This window comes from Carcharhinus amblyrhynchos, unplaced genomic scaffold, assembly GCF_965287045.1.
Source record: "Carcharhinus amblyrhynchos unplaced genomic scaffold, sCarAmb.v2.hapA scaffold_81, whole genome shotgun sequence".
Lineage (NCBI taxonomy): Eukaryota > Metazoa > Chordata > Chondrichthyes > Carcharhiniformes > Carcharhinidae > Carcharhinus > Carcharhinus amblyrhynchos.
Window position 1 is genome coordinate 403,122 of NW_027649821.1, and position 15,738 is coordinate 418,859.

The 15,738-nt window shown below is 44.9% G+C and overlaps 1 protein-coding gene and 1 non-coding gene across 4 annotated transcripts in view; both read right to left on the reverse strand.

The window, feature by feature from the left end:
• The window catches only part of arhgap39 (Rho GTPase activating protein 39), a 485,625-nt gene that overhangs the window by 216,562 nt on the left and 253,325 nt on the right, over positions 1-15,738 (reverse strand). The window lies entirely within an intron of this gene.
• LOC145337928 (U6 spliceosomal RNA) lies at positions 5,203-5,309 on the reverse strand. Its single transcript, XR_013885405.1, has one exon. It is a non-coding gene; the product is annotated as a U6 spliceosomal RNA (small nuclear RNA).

The following is a 15,738-nucleotide window of genomic DNA, read 5'->3' on the forward strand; positions in this document are numbered from 1 at the left end:
ATCCATACACTCTCTCACTCCCACTGTACGCGATCCGTACACTCCCCCACTCCCACTGTACACTATCCATACACTGCCCCACTCCCACTGTACACTATCCATACATTCCCCTACTCCCACTGGACACTATCCATACATTCCCCCACTCCCACTGGACACTATCCGTACACTCCCTCACTCCCACTGTACACTATCTGTACAGTCCCTCACTCCCACTGTACACTATCTGTACAGTCCCTCACTCCCACTGTACACTATCTGTACAGTCCCCCACTCCCACTGGACACTATCTGTACAGTCCCCCACTCCCACTGGACACTATCTGTACAGTCCCCCACTCCCACTGGACACTATCTGTACAGTCCCCCACTCCCACTGGACACTATCTGTATATTCCCCCACTCCCACTGTACACTATCCGTACAGTCCCCCCCTCCCACTGGGCACTATCCGTACACTCCCTCACTCCCATTGTACACTATCCGTACACTCCCCCACTCCCACTGGACACTATCTGTAAACTCCCTCACTCCCATTGTACACTATCTGTACAGTCCCCCACTTCCACCTGTACACTATCCGTACACTCTCCCACTCTGTTGAAAGCTCAGAGATTTATATGCTTCTGAATTCCAGCCGCTTCAGCATCTCCGGTAGCAATTATTCCATCAGTGGTGGTCCGGTAGCCTCGGCAGTTCAGGAATTTCCTTCTTGCACCTCTCAACACTCTCTCGCCTTCCTCTGTTAAGACAGTCCATAAAGCCAACCTCTTTTGACACACTTTTGGCCACCTGACCCATAGGGCCAAATTTCCAGTCTCCAGATTGTTGGGGCACAGAGGTAAGATGAAAGCTGCGCACTGGGGCTGTGTGGAAGTCCTGACACGTGGACTTTCATTGGAATTGCCTGACATGTGGTACAGCCAAATGAGGAGGGGCCAAAAGGTTCACCTCTTTTTCCCACCATTCATTTGCTCATAATGAGATTATTGTCAATTCTGTAAGTGTTTAATGGTTTATGCATTATATGCACCAATTGCACGACACATGAACATACAAGTAATCTCTGTTTCCAAAGATCTCTGATCACAGCAGCTTCTGCCCGGTCTCAATCTGAAAACAGGATTCAAAGCGGCTTGTCTGTGCAAAGTGTCTTTTCCAACACGCAAAAGGGATTTACGGGTCACATGACCTGCTCTGCCCACTGTCAGATGGGGAAATCCAAGCTGCTGTTCATGTTTTCCAAAGGGTAGCTTCATTAGTTCATGTTTGCAAAGTTAGCATTGGTCTCATGGCACAAGTGATTAGATTTCATACCCCATCTCCAACTGTTGAATCTCAGGTGTTTGTCTTAATGCCTTGTTAATCACACAGGTGTTAGTATCTTTTATGTTCCTCAGAGGTCTATAGTCTCTCTGGTTGGTCTTTACAGACTTGGCGTCTCCAAGCCAATGAAGTGGAATGTGGAATGTGCAGCACAAACTGGGGTAGCCAGTTTGTCAGCTGTGATTTCCACTTATCCTCATTAGCCTGTTGTTTTAAAAGGTTTGTTATGTCAGAAGTTTAAACTTGCAATGGGCAATTCACCTGATGTCACATTCTGAGTTGGAAACTTGGGGAGAGCAGTGTTACGATGACAGAGAAAAGAAACCCATGGAATTGTATACAGAAATGTTGAACTTTTAAAAGACACAAGTTTTAGATTTTAAAATGGGCACATACCCCAGAAATGGCTGAGAACATACAGTTAGCCATTGACAGGACTGGCTGCAGGATGTTTCTCTGAGGGACATGGAATCCATCCCTGTGTTTCCAAACCAGGTACTTCTAAATCCATCCAAAGACTGATTTCCATCTCCCATAAAGATAAAGGAACATAATTTCTATCTCACCTAAAGGACCATAGGTCTGATTTTCTCCCTAGACCAAATAGTGGATTCCAAGTCTATTAACAAAGAATGGGGGTTTAAGAGCTAGCTGAGAGAGCTGCCCAGTGCTTGCTTGTTTGTGTCTACCTTGCCGGTCTGTCTGTGTGCACGTGTGCTGTGAGGAAATAGCCACTTTTGCAAGAAAATTTAAAACACTCTCTCTGATTGTGAAAGTCAACCAGTCAGCAAAAAAAAAATTGCAGCTGGTATGAAGAACGGAAATATCCCTACCAAACCACAGATTCAACTATTCACCAGCAGAAGTCAATTATACTGGAATCAATTTGTAACGACCACATTCTTTCATCATCTACTCTTCACAAGTCAAGGACTATTTTGTATAACCTTTGTAATTTATATTAGTTACTATGAGACTCAAATCATACTTCCAATCCATATGAATGGAGATGCATGTGTTTTCCCACTTCTCCTAAATTTATTCTATCTTAATTCAAAAAGGTCTGATTAAATTGGCTCCTTTTTAGACATAACTATTGGGTTTAGAAAAGGTAGCCAAAGGAAAGGGAACATTATTAGATTAAACCTTGCTGCTATCAGCAGAAGGTGGGTTGAATAAAGACACAGGGCCACTCACCCCTCCTCACTTGGGTAACAATTTGGGGATATCCAAACCAGATGGTAACAAATCGAGGAGTATCGCCCAGATCGACAATTTTTGGGAAACCTCACCTAAAGCTACTCATAATAACAGTTCGAACATTACCTGGAAATTCTAGACAGATTACCAACCTCCCCGTTTGCTCACCCACAGATCTCCCCACTCACTCATTCACTAACATTAAAAGACTGAACTTATAAACTTATTATAGGGACAGCTGATTCTGTCTAAAAGGCATGTGTTCTGTATAAAGTGTGTGTGTTCTGTATAAAGTGTGTATGTTCTGTCTAAAGGACTTGTGTTCTGTCTAGAGGGCATGTGTTCTGTGTAAAGTGTGTGTGTTCTGTGTAAAGTGTGTGTGTTCTGTCTAAAGGGTGTGTGTTCTGTCTAAAGGGTGTGTGTTCTGTCTAAAGGGTGTGTGTTCTGTATAAAGTGTGTATGTTCTGTCTAAAGGACTTGTGTTCTGTCTAAAGGACTTGTGTTCTGTCTAAAGGGCGTGTGTTCTGTGTAAAGGGTGTTATGTTCTGTATAAAGAGTGTGTGTTCTGTCTAAAGGGCATGTGTTCTGTGTAAAGGGTGCGTGTTCTGTGTAAAGGGTGCGTGTTCTGTGTAAAGGGTGCGTGTTCTGTGTAAAGGGTGCGTGTTCTGTGTAAAGGGTGCGTGTTCTGTGTAAAGGGTGCGTGTTCTGTATAAAGGGTGCGTGTTCTGTATAAAGGGTGCGTGTTCTGTATAAAGAGTGCGTGTTCTGTATAAAGGGTGCGTGTTCTGTATAAAGGGTGCGTGTGATCTGTGTCAAGGGTGTGTGTTCCGTCTAAAGGGCTTGTGTTCTGTCTAAAGGGCGTGTGTTCTGTCTGAAGGGCTTGTGTTCTGTCCAAAGGTCGTGTGTTCTGTGTAGAGGGCATATGTTCTGTCTAAAGGGCCCGTCTTCTGTCGAAAGGGCATGTGTTTTGTCTAAAGGGCACGTGTTCTGTGTAAAGGCTGTGTGTTCTGTATAAAGGCCGTGCGTTCTGTCTAAAGTTAAAGTAAAAAAGTTTATTCATTAGTCACAAGAAAGGCTTACATTGATACTGCAATGAACTTACTGTGAAGTACCCCTAATCGCCAAAGTCCGGTGCCTATTTGGCTCAATGCACCTAACCAGCGCATTTTTCAGACTTTGGGAGGAAACCAGAGCACCCAGAGGAAACGCATGCAGACACGAGGAGAACATACAGACTCCGCACAGACAGTGACCCAAGCTGGGAATTGAACCTGGGTCCCTGCACTGTGAAGCAGCAGTGCTAACCACTGTGCCACTGTGTGTTCTGTCCAAAGGGCCTGTTTTCTGTCTGCCACCTCCTCAAATCCACTTCAGAATTTTCGGGGTGATGCTGCACGGTGCATTTCTGTGAAAGCTGAGATCAGGAGACCCCAGATAAGTCAGGGGAATTTATGAGCACAGCAGCAATCTGCTGAACTCTGTCGTTTCTCAGAAGATATAGGGCAATATTCCCTGATAAATATTAGTTGTTGCTTTTTGTTGCAAAGTTTATCCTTCACAAATGCCACCTCCAGCTCCTTCTACCACATTCAGCCTTTCAGCATTGCTGTCTCTCTCTAGATGCATCTAAGGAGGTCACACAGTTAACCGTAATAGAGTGGACATCACTAGCCATTGTAACTGCATTGGAAGGAACAGATATCTGAGATCAAGGAATCATATTGTTAAAGCTACAAGCTCATCATCAATATAGTTAACTGGCTTTTAAACATGCCTGATAGACTTATTATGTAAAGCTGCCAACACCCACATTTTGTCAATCTTGCACATTAAACATATTTTAATTTTGCAGCAAGGGGAAGCTAGCTGATGTTGAGTTAGCAGAATACATTTAAACTGCCTCCTACCTGTAGGATTACTAATGCGTAGCGTACAATTTACAATGTATAATTACAAATGTTAATAACATATGCCCTCATGTACTCTCTAATGATTAGTTTTCAGACAACATTAATCATGTTATCTTAAGTGTGCTAATAAAGAAATCCGACATCACCTTTAATGACTTTGGAAAACTCATTCACTCAGTAACTAGCATGTGGGCTAAACAAAGGGCTTGGTTTGCAGAAAGATCAATGTATTTTGGACCAGTTAATGCAGGCTGGCTCAAGCTTGCTAAATTGCAGCTAATGAACCATTGGCATGAAGCTCTGACTGATTCTATCATCAGGAGTTAATGGAAAGGTGTTAAAGAGCCACCTGATGCCTTTCCATTAATATTTCTAAAGTGTCAGCTGTGGTTGAGTTCAGAACCATCGAACCAATCACTCTGGATCCTGAGGGATTGCCTCAGAAGAGGAGGTGGTAAAAGTTTAAAGTTTACTTATTAGTGCCATAAGTAAGGCTTATATTAACACTGCAATAAAGTTACTGTGAAAATCCCCTAGTTGCCACATTCCGGCGCCTGTTTGGGTACACTGAGGGAGAATTTAGCATGGTAAATACACCTAACCAGCACGTCTTTCTGACTGTGGGAGGAAAGTGGAGCACTCAGAGGAAACCCACACAGAGGGGAAGAATGTGCAAACTCCACACAGACAATGACCCAAGCCGAGAATTGAATCCGGGTCCCTGGTGCCATGAGCAGCAGTGCTAACCACTGTGCTACCCACAAAAGTAAAATATGGAACGCTTCACAAATTTGCGTGTCATCCTTGCGCAGGGGCCATGCTAATCTTCTCTGTATCATTCCAATTTCAGTACATGTACTGCCAAAGCGAGCACAACATTCTCATCTCTGAGTCTCCAGGTCCAGAGTCCAGAAACTAAGCATAAAACTAAGTGTGACACTCTAGTGCAGTACTGAGGGAGTGCTGCAGTGTCAGAGGTGATACCTTTTGGCTGAGTCCTTAAATGAGGCACCATGGATGTAAAAGATCCCATGGCACATATTGAAGAGGAGCAGGGGAATTATTTCATGTCCTGCCAGTATTTATTGCTCAATCAACACCACAAAAACAGATCATCTAGTCATTAACACAATGGGACTTGATGTGTGTCAATTGACTGTCATATTTTCTACATTACAACAATAACTACTCTGGCTGTAACATTTTGAGATATCCCGCAGTGGTGAACTATGCGAATACAATACAAGTCTGTCTTCTCATTACAGGTTTGCTAACCATATAATTCTTATCAAGGAAGTTTCAGTGTAATTTTTTGAGGTTATTTAAATTAATAAATGAGGGCTCTCCTGCACTGGTTTTGATCAGCAGTGGGTTGGGCAGAAAGGCTGGAATATTACCTGGGCTGGAAGGTTCAGGAAGGCGGTGCCTCTTTGGCTTTGAGCACCGTTTGTGCAGCAGTCTCACGCTGGATGGTAAGGCCAATAGGTGTGGTCACTGGGGACGTTAAGAATGCTCACTTTGTCACCTGTCATGAGATGATGCTGGAAATATGTTTAAAAAGCTGCCAGTATCAAAGTCCTAAAGAAAGTTGCAGTAATGTGACCCCTGTCAGCTTGAGAAATCACTCTCTTTAGCCCTACAGGCCACTCTCTTCAGCCCGAAAGACCAGTCTCTTCAGCCCAAGAGAGCAGTTCCCTTCTACTGAGACACCAGTTCCCTACAGCCCAAGACACCAGCCCCCTTCAGCCCGATATACCACCCCCTTCAGCCCGAGACACCAGCCCCCTTCAGCCCGAGACACCAGCCCCCTTCAGCCCGAGACACCAGCCCCCTTCAGCCCGAGACACCAGCCCCCTTCAGCCCGAGAGGCCAGCCCACTTCAGCCCGAGGCCAGCCCCCTTCAGCCCGAGACACCAGCCCCCTTCAGCCCGAGAGACCAGCCCCCTTCAGCCCGAGAGACCAGCCCCCTTCAGCCCGAGAGACCAGACCCCTACAGCCCGAGAGACTAGCCCCCTTCAACCCAAGAGACCAGCCCCCTTCAGCCCGAGAGACAAGCCCCCTTCAGCCCGAGAGACTAGCCCCCTTCAGCCCAAGAGACTAGCCCCCTTCAGCCCAAGAAACTAGCCCCCTTCAACCTGAGAGACCAGCCCCCTTCAGCCCGAGGGACCAGCCGCCTTCAGCCCGAGAGGCCAACCCCCTTCAACCCGAGAGACCAGCCTCCTTCAGCCTGAGAGATTATCTCCCTTCAGCCCGAGAGACCAGCCCCCTTCAGCCCGAGAGATTATCTCCCTTCAACCCGAGGGACCAGCCGCCTTCAGCCCGAGAGGCCAACCCCCTTCAACCCGAGAGACCAGCCCCCTTCAGCCCGAGAGATTATCTCCCTTCAACCCGAGAGACCAGCCTCCTTCAGCCCGAGAGATTATCTCCCTTCAGCCCGAGAGACCAGCCCCCTTCAGCCCGACAGACCAGACCCCTACAGCCTGAGAGATCAGCCCTATGCAGCCCGAGGGACCTGCTGCCTGCAGCCTGAGACACCAGTCCCCTTCAGCCTGAGAGACCAGCCCCCTTCAGCCCAAGATACCAGCCCCCTTCAGCCCAAGATACCAGCCCCCTTCAGCCCGAGATATCAGCCCCCTTCAGCCTGAGATACCAGCCCCCTTCAGCCCGAGATACCAGCCCCCTTCAGCCCGAGCGACCAGCCCTCTTCAGCCCAAGAGACCAGCCCCCTTCAGCCTCACACCCGGGTTTCCCATCTCTTAGCCTAATACCTGATTACAAGGGAGACGAGTGGTATTATCGCTAAATTATTAATCCAGAAACTCAGCTAATGTTCTGGAGACTCAAGTCGAATCCCACCATTGAATTCAATAAAAAAAATCTGGAATTAAAAGTCTAATGATTCTTTCTCAGGAGACTAAAGAAATTTGACATATCTGCTAAAACTTTCACCAACTTTCACAGATACACTATAGAAAGCATTCTTTCTGGTTGTATAACAGCTTGGTATGGCTCCTGCTCTGTCGAAGACCGCAAAAAACTACAAAGGGTTGTGAACAAAGCCAGTCCATCACGCAAACCAGCTTCCCATCCATTGACTCTGTCTATACTATCCTCGGAAAAGCAGCCGGCATAATCAAGGACCCATCCCAGACATACTCTCTTCCACCTTTGTCCGTCGCAAAAAAGATGCAAACTTGTGTACCAACCGAGTCAAAAACAGCTTATTCCCTGATGCCATCAGACTTTTGAATGGACCTAGCTCACATTAAGTTGGTCTTTCTCTACACTCTAGCTATGACTGTAACACTACAGTCTGCTTTCCTTCTCTAGACACGGTATGCTTTGTTTGTATAGCGTGCAAGAAACAATACTTTTTACTGCATACTAATACACATGACAATAATAAATCAAATCAAATCAGATTTTTGATTGTTCGGAAAATCCAGCTGGTTCACTAATGTCTAATATGGAAGGAAATCTGCCGTCCTTATCTGGTCTGACCTACATGGGACTCCAGAGCTCCAGCGATGTGGTTGACTCTCAACTGCCCTCGGGCAACTAGGGATGGGCAAAAATGCTGGTCAGACAGTGACGCCTCATGTTCCATGAATGAAAAAACCAGCATCTGTCAATGATCTGGCAACCAGGATGGACTCTTAGTAGTGTTGATGAGCAGAGAGATCTCGGTGTACAGGTGCATAGCTCCCTGAAAGTTGGCACCCAGGTTGATAAGGTTGTTAAGAAGATGTATAGTGTGTTAGCTTTTATTGGTAGAGGGATTGAATTTCGGAGCCGTTGAGGTCATGTTGCAACTGTACAAAACAGTTGGTGCAGCCGCACTTGGAGTATTGCGTACAGTTCTGGTCGCCGCATTATAAGAAAGATGTGGAGGCATTGGAAAGGGTGCAGAGGAGGTTTACCAGGATGTTGCCTGGTTTGGTGGGAAGGTCTTATGAGGAAAGGCTGAGGGACTTGAGGTTATTTTCATTAGAAAGAAGAAGGTTATGAGGCGACCTAATTGAGGCATACAAGATGATCAGAGGGTTAGATAGGGTGGACAATGAGAGCCTTTTTCCTCAGATGGTGATGGCTCACACGAGGGGACATAGCTTAAAATTAAGGGCTGGTAGTTATAGGACGGATGTCAGAGGTAGGTTCTTTATTCAGGGGGTAGTAAGGGTGTGGAATGCCCTGCCTGCAGCAGTTGTGGACTCACCAACTTTCAGGGCATTCAAATGGTCAGTGGTTAGGCATATGGATAACATTGGAATAGTTTAGGTTAGAGGGTCATTAGATTGGTTCCGCTGGTCGGCACAACATCGAGGGCCGAAGGGCCTGTACTGCGCTGGAATGTTCTATGTAATTGGAACCTACTTGTAGGCACAGTGGAAGCCAGAATCTGGACAGCCCCACAGTTCAAATGTTTGATCATGATGTTCCAATGTCGGACAGGCTTGATGGATGAGGTTTTCTTTTCCTGCCTTTTAATTTTTTATGTTTGTCTACAACACTTAAACAGCAGCTGGCTCTAATTGTGCAAACAAACTCAGGCCAGAGACATACTGAAGACCTGCTGATATCAATGCAAAAACAACTGAGGAGATAAACTAGTTTGACAGGCCAAACATTGCTGCAGATCTATTCAGGTGAAACTGGAGAGAACCATGTCAAAGAAAGCATCAATTGCATTTATATAGCGCCTTTCACAACCTCAAGATGCTCCACCATGTTTAATCGCCAATGTGCACTCACTGGTGCAACGTCAGCAACGTCCTAAAATCAAAACCTTCTCAGTCAGTCTCGACTTGCTTCTACTTAAGATCGTTGACAGTTGAAGGTGAATCCTTGCAATAAAAGACATCACTCAGCTTAATGTTTTGTCAGGAAGACAGTACCTCTGACAGTACAGCAGTGGAGTGTCAGCACTGATTATGTGCTCAAGCCTCTGGTATGAGGTGCAAGAGGAGCTCAATGAAAGGGCATTATTCTGGAGTAGGTGAAAGGCATTTTAAAATGCATTCTGCCACATGGAAAGCAGGGGCAGGATGGTGGGAGGGGGGTAGTAATTATTTAATGCTGCAAGTGTTTCTTGTGAAAATCTTTTTCGTCAGCTGCAGATGGAAGCAGGCAGGGTGCACATACTTGAGCTGCTTTTAGCAATACCAGCTTGACCCTGGGACACAAACTGAAAAACATCAGTACATTTAATACAAAAGAACTCCCAAATCCCAAGGAGATTGCAGTTTAATCCTTTAATATTAGGCTGATAGTTGGGAGATGTCAGTTATCTAGAAAGATGAAGTCACAGGCTGCTGCTTTAATTTCCGAGGCCTGGATACCTGTGAAGCCTCGGGACAATCTATGCCGTCCGTTACAAGCAGGCTCTAATTGCAATGTTTAACCTCCTAGTCTTGACACCATCTCCAGGTATCACTGCGTCTGTTTATAAATCTCACACCAATCATGCCATGTTATATGCTGGAAGCATCAATCAAATCAGAACTGTCAGAAACAATAAGCTGCCTATAATAGATGGCTGGGTTTTACATCACTGGAGCAGCCGGCAAAAGCCCATCACACACAATCACAGCACTTCTTCATCACATCAAGGAAACAGGGTGACCGGTCAATAGTGCAGGAGACCACAAAGATACAAGACAACAGCAGCAATAGCTTATAATTCAGATACCATCTTTAAGATAGTGAAGCGTCATGGGCTATTGCACAAAGTGTGCGGGTCACACCGAGCAGGGAGCCTGGGGACAAAGAAAAGGCTGGAAACGCAGATTTTGGGTGGGTGACACAAGATCCAGCAAGGGAGACAGGCTGAGGAAAATTCACAGGAATGTGAAAGGTCTGCTGCAGACGGTGGTCGACAGAAAGGGAAACATGATAGAACAGACTCGGAAAGCAGATGGGACGTGATTTATTATTTGATTTATTTTTGCCGCATGCATTAATATACAGTGAAAAGTATTGTTTCTTGCGCCTCATACAGACAAAGCATAGCGTACATAGAGAAGGAGAGTGTGCAGAATGTAGTGTTACAGTCATAGCTGGGCTGTAGAGAAAGGTCAACTTAGAGAATGAAGTTTTAGAAGCATAAAACAAGAATAAAAGAAGTAGAAGGTATGCAGCACGGTAGCACTGCTATTTCACAGTGCCAGGGATGCAGGTTCGATTCCCGGCTTGGGTCACTGTCTGTGTGGAGTTTGCACGTTCTCCCCGTGTCTGCGTGGGTTTCCTCCAAGTGCTCCGTTTTCCTCCCACAGTCTGAGAAGCGGGCTGGTTAGGAGCATTGACCTGAACAGGCTCGAGTGTGACGACTAGGGAATTTCACAGTAACTTCATTGCAATGTTAATGTAAGCCGACCTATGACTAATAAATAACCGTTAAACTTTATATTGGGTACAGCTCAGAAAAAGTCGCCTTGCTCTGGCGCCAACTTGATAGAACCTTTTCTTAGTGAAAGACCGAAGAGAAGGATTTTCAAATCAGATGGGAGTTTTTAAAATCATTAAACAGGAGACTACTAAATAAACAGTTGGGCTGATTGTTTGCCATCACCCAGCTTAATAATAAAATGTAATCGCTCATGACATTTGGAGCAATGCTTCACACTTTCCCAATCTTAAAAAAACAGCCAAATTAAAATGACTGACAAATTTCAACGACTTATAGAATCCCTCATAGAATCCCTACAGTGCAGAAGAAGGCCATTCAGCCCATCGAGGCAGCATCAATCCCACCCAGGACCTATCCCTGTAACCCCACATATTTACCCTGCTAGTCCCCCTGACACTAGGGGGCAATTTAACACAGCTAATCAATCTAACCCACACATTTTGGCACGTGGGAAGAAACCAGAGCACCCAGAGGAAACTCATGCAGACGCAGGGAGAACATGCAAACTCCACATAGACAGCCAGTTGAGGCCGGAATTGAACCTGCGTCCCTAGCGCTGTGAGGCAGCAGTGCTAACCACTGTGCTGCCATGTTGCCCTTATGTACATATATACCCAGATCCCTCTGCTCCAGCACCCACTTTGGAATTATGCCCTTTATTTTATATTGTTTCTCCATAATCTTCCCTTTTTTTGAATAAACCCAATTCCTAATTTATAGCCTAAGTCACAGTTTAACAAGTTGATTATTCTTCTATACGTGAGAAGCTACAACACAAGAGGACATGTTTCAGATCCAGTCAACTAAATATATCCATGGGGATGGTCAGACAGCAAAGAACTGATTGAAGGTCTAAATTTGTAATAGAGCTAACTAACAGTAGTGATCAGGTGAAACACTAAGCTGTGGGTTAAAAAGTCTGTGAGGGAATAAAGACATGGGAGAGGTAAAAAATTAAGTGGTTTTGAGATCTTGGAAAATAAGAAATTTGAGTAGGGGTCAACATACAAAGTCATAATTTGAACACAGTAAATATTCAACGGAAGAGAAAGATAGATAGATAGCAGGAAACTATCGGCCAATTAGCTTAATATCTGTCGCTGGGAACATCCATTGTTAAGAAAATGCCACCAGGACACTTAGAAAATTAGAATACAATAAAAGAACAAAGAAAATTACAGCACAGGAACAGGCATTCGACGATATTTTGGCCTTGGAGGGAGTGCAGAGGAGGTTTACTAGGCTGATACCGGAGTTGAGGGGGTTGAGCTATGAGGAGAGGCTGAATAAACTAGGCTTGTACTCGTTAGAGTTTAGAAGAATGAGGGGAGATCTCATTGAGACGTATAAGATGATGAATGGGATGGATAGGATAGAGGTGGAAAGACTCTTCCCGCTCAAAAAAGACAGTAGGACTAGGGGGCACAGCCTCAAGATAAAGGGGGGGCGGTTCAGAACGGAGTTGAGGAGGAACTTCTTCACTCAAAGGGTGGTGAATCTCTGGAATTCTCTGCCCGTTGAAGTGGTGGAGGCTGCCTCGCTAAATATTTTTAAGAAGCGGGTTGATGGGTTTTTGATAAGAGAGGGGATTAAGGGTTATGGGGAGAGGGCGGGAAAGTGGAACTGAGCCACGACAGATCAGCCATGATCTTATTGAATGGCGGGGCAGGCTCGAAGGGCCAGATGGCCTACTCCTGCTCCTATTTCTTATGTTCTTATGTTCTTATGTACTCCAAGCCTGCACCGGCCATGCTGCCGACTGAACAAAAACCCCCTTTCCTTCCCAAGACCATATCTCTCTATTCCCACCCTATTCGTGTATTTGTGAAGACGCCCTTTAAAAGTTACAGGTAGAATCTACATGGTTTTGTGAAAGGGAAATCATGTTTGATAAACTTATTAGTGCTCTTAAGGATGTAACAAGCAGCGTGGATAAATGGAAACCAGTCTTGGTTCCAACATGGACAAAAAAACTGAATTCGAGGTGAGGCTAGAGTGACTGCCTTTAACTTTAAGGCAGCATTTGACCAAATGTGGCATCAAGGAGCCCTGGCAAACCTGGAGTCCATGGAAATTAAGGCGAACACTCTCTACTGATGGGAGTTACACCTGGCACAAAGGATGACAGTTGTGGTTGTTGGAGGTCAATCATCTCAGTCCCAGGAGATCTTATGGCAGAGCAGTCATAGCCCTAGCCCTGGACCTGTATATAAGAACATAAGAACTAGGAGCAGAAGTACGTCATCTGGCCCCTTGGGTCTGCCCTGCCACTCAATAAGATCATGGCTAATCTTTTTATGGACTTAGCTCCACTTACCCACCTGCTCACCATAACCCTTAATTCCTTTACTGTTCAAAAATTTATCTATCCTTGTCTTAAAAACATTCAATGAGGTAGCCTCGACTTCTTCACTGGGCAGGGAATTCCACAGATTCACAACCCTTTGTGTGAAGAAGTTCCTCCTCAACTCATTCCTAAATCTGCTCCGCCTTATTTTGAGGCTCTGCCCCCTAGTTCTAATGGAAATTATTTGGAAACCTTACATTCTGTTCCTTCCCCCAGGTCACTAATGTAAATAGTGAACTATTGTGGGCCAAAAACTGATCCCTGCAGTACTCCGCTAGTTACATCTTTCCACTCTCATCTATTCCAACTCTCCGTTTGTTTGACAGCTAGTTTACAATCCATGCCAATACACTTCCTCCAACTGCATGGACTTTTACTTTCTGCACCAGCCTCTTATGCAGCACCTTGTCAAATGTCTTCTGGAAATCTAAATAAACTGCATCTACAGATTCCCCTCTATCTAATCTCTCTGTTATGTCCTCAAAGAGCTCAAGCAAATTTGTCATACATGATTTACCTTTCACAAAACCATGTTGACTAGGTTTGATTATATTCAGCTTTTCTAAATGATTAGCTATTTCCTCTTTCATTATTGCTTCCAGGCCAATAATAGATGTTAAACCAACTGGCCTATAGTTTCCTGCCTTTAAGGGTGTCACATTGCTTGTTTTTCAATCTCCTGGTACCCTCCTGGGATTTAGCGAGTTACAGAAAAAAGGGTCCACTATCTCTACAGCCACTTCCATTAAAGCCTCAGCATGCAGTTCATCGGATCCTGGCAACTTGTCCACCTTTAGCCCCTTGAGTTTCTCGAATGCTCTATCCATTGTGATTGGGATTATTGTAAGTTCTACCATGTTATTTGGAATCAGCCCATCTGATATCTTTGGGATATTTGCGATATCTTCCATGATGAAGACAGATGCAAAAAACGTATTTAGCATGTGTAAGGCAGAGATAAGAAGGAATTTCTTTTCTCTGAGCGTCATTAGTTGGGCGGCATGGTAGCACAGTGGTTAGCACTGCTACCTCACAGCGACGGGGATCCGGGTTTGATTCCTGGCTTGGGTCACTGGACAGAGTCTGCATGTTCTCCCCATGTCTACATGGATTTCCTCCGGGTGCTCCAGTTTCCTCCCACAGTCCAAAGATATGTGGGTTGGGTGGACAGGCCATGCTAAATTGACTCTAGTGTCAGGGGATTAGCAGAGTAAATGTGTGGGGTTATGGAAATAGGCCCGGGTGAGATTGTGGTCAGTACAGACTTGATGGGCCAAATGGCCTCATTCTGTACTGCAGGATTCTATGATAATTCTTATGATCATGATTGAATGAGGACAGTAAATGAGGCAGGTTATTTGCAGTTAAGAGTGAGATATAGGGTGCCTAACCACTGCACCATCCGAAAAAGAGGATAATGGTAGTGTTAGAGATAGAGGCTTCAAGGTAGTTTTGAGGAAGTGCTGCTGGTCAGCTATTTTGTCCAGGAATGCGAGAGGTATCAAAAGAGTTTTGTCAATTGGGAGAGCAGATGGATGTTGGCTCTATACAGATTGTTAAGACTTGTTGACAGAAAAGAAGTGTTTGACATGCAAAGGAAACCAAGTTTCTTGGATGCAATGGAGAAATATGTGGAAGCTCCTGCTGTTTTCAAGGATGTTATTACATGGAGAACTCGGGATACAGCCAAACAGTAAGAGATTACTACCTAGATTTTTTCTGTGTGTCTCTGCCCAACTTTGACAAAATTTCTGTTTGTGAGAGCTCATTATAGCAAGGGGACTGATGCCAATATTTGTACTGAGTATATTTATGCCAGTTATTTCCTCAGAACACACATTCTTTCAATTTAACACAACCTCAGCTTCATAGAGTTTCAAGGATTTGTAACAAGAAACTCTCGTAACACCAATTGTGTCTCCAATCTGTCCCCAGCTACCATCAGTTGATGACCTGAAGTCCAGATCTGAAATATTAGGGTAATATTTCTGAACACATTCTCAGCCTTGTCTATTACAATCAATTATCTCGACAGGGCATTTAATGAAGGTCAACTACATGTTCCAAGGAAAGAAGAGCTGACATCACCTACTCCAACCGGTTTAAATTACCCTCTCTGCTGTTTAACTCCACAGTATTGCTGATTGCAACAGAAATTGCCACCGCCACTATCGCTTCCATTCTGAAGGATGATGTTTGACAATGAATAGTCTACAAAAAGAAATATTATGGCAGGCAGTAAAATAACATGGTTTGGAAAATCTAAATACTGACCTGTTAGTTGGACTAAAGTAAATCTTTTGTGGCTTGGATATATTTTCAGCGAAGGGGCACCCAAACCACACAGTACTGTACCAATTGCATTTCATTCATTTACCCTCACCTCTTTGCTGTTATCCTTTATGCCCCTACTAGGGCAGCACAGTGGCACAATGGTTATCATTGCTGCCTCACAGTGCCAGGGACCCAGGTTCGATTCCCCACTTGGGTCACGGTCTGAGCGGAGTCTGCACACTCTCCCTGTGTCTGCATGGGTTTCCTCTGGGCGTT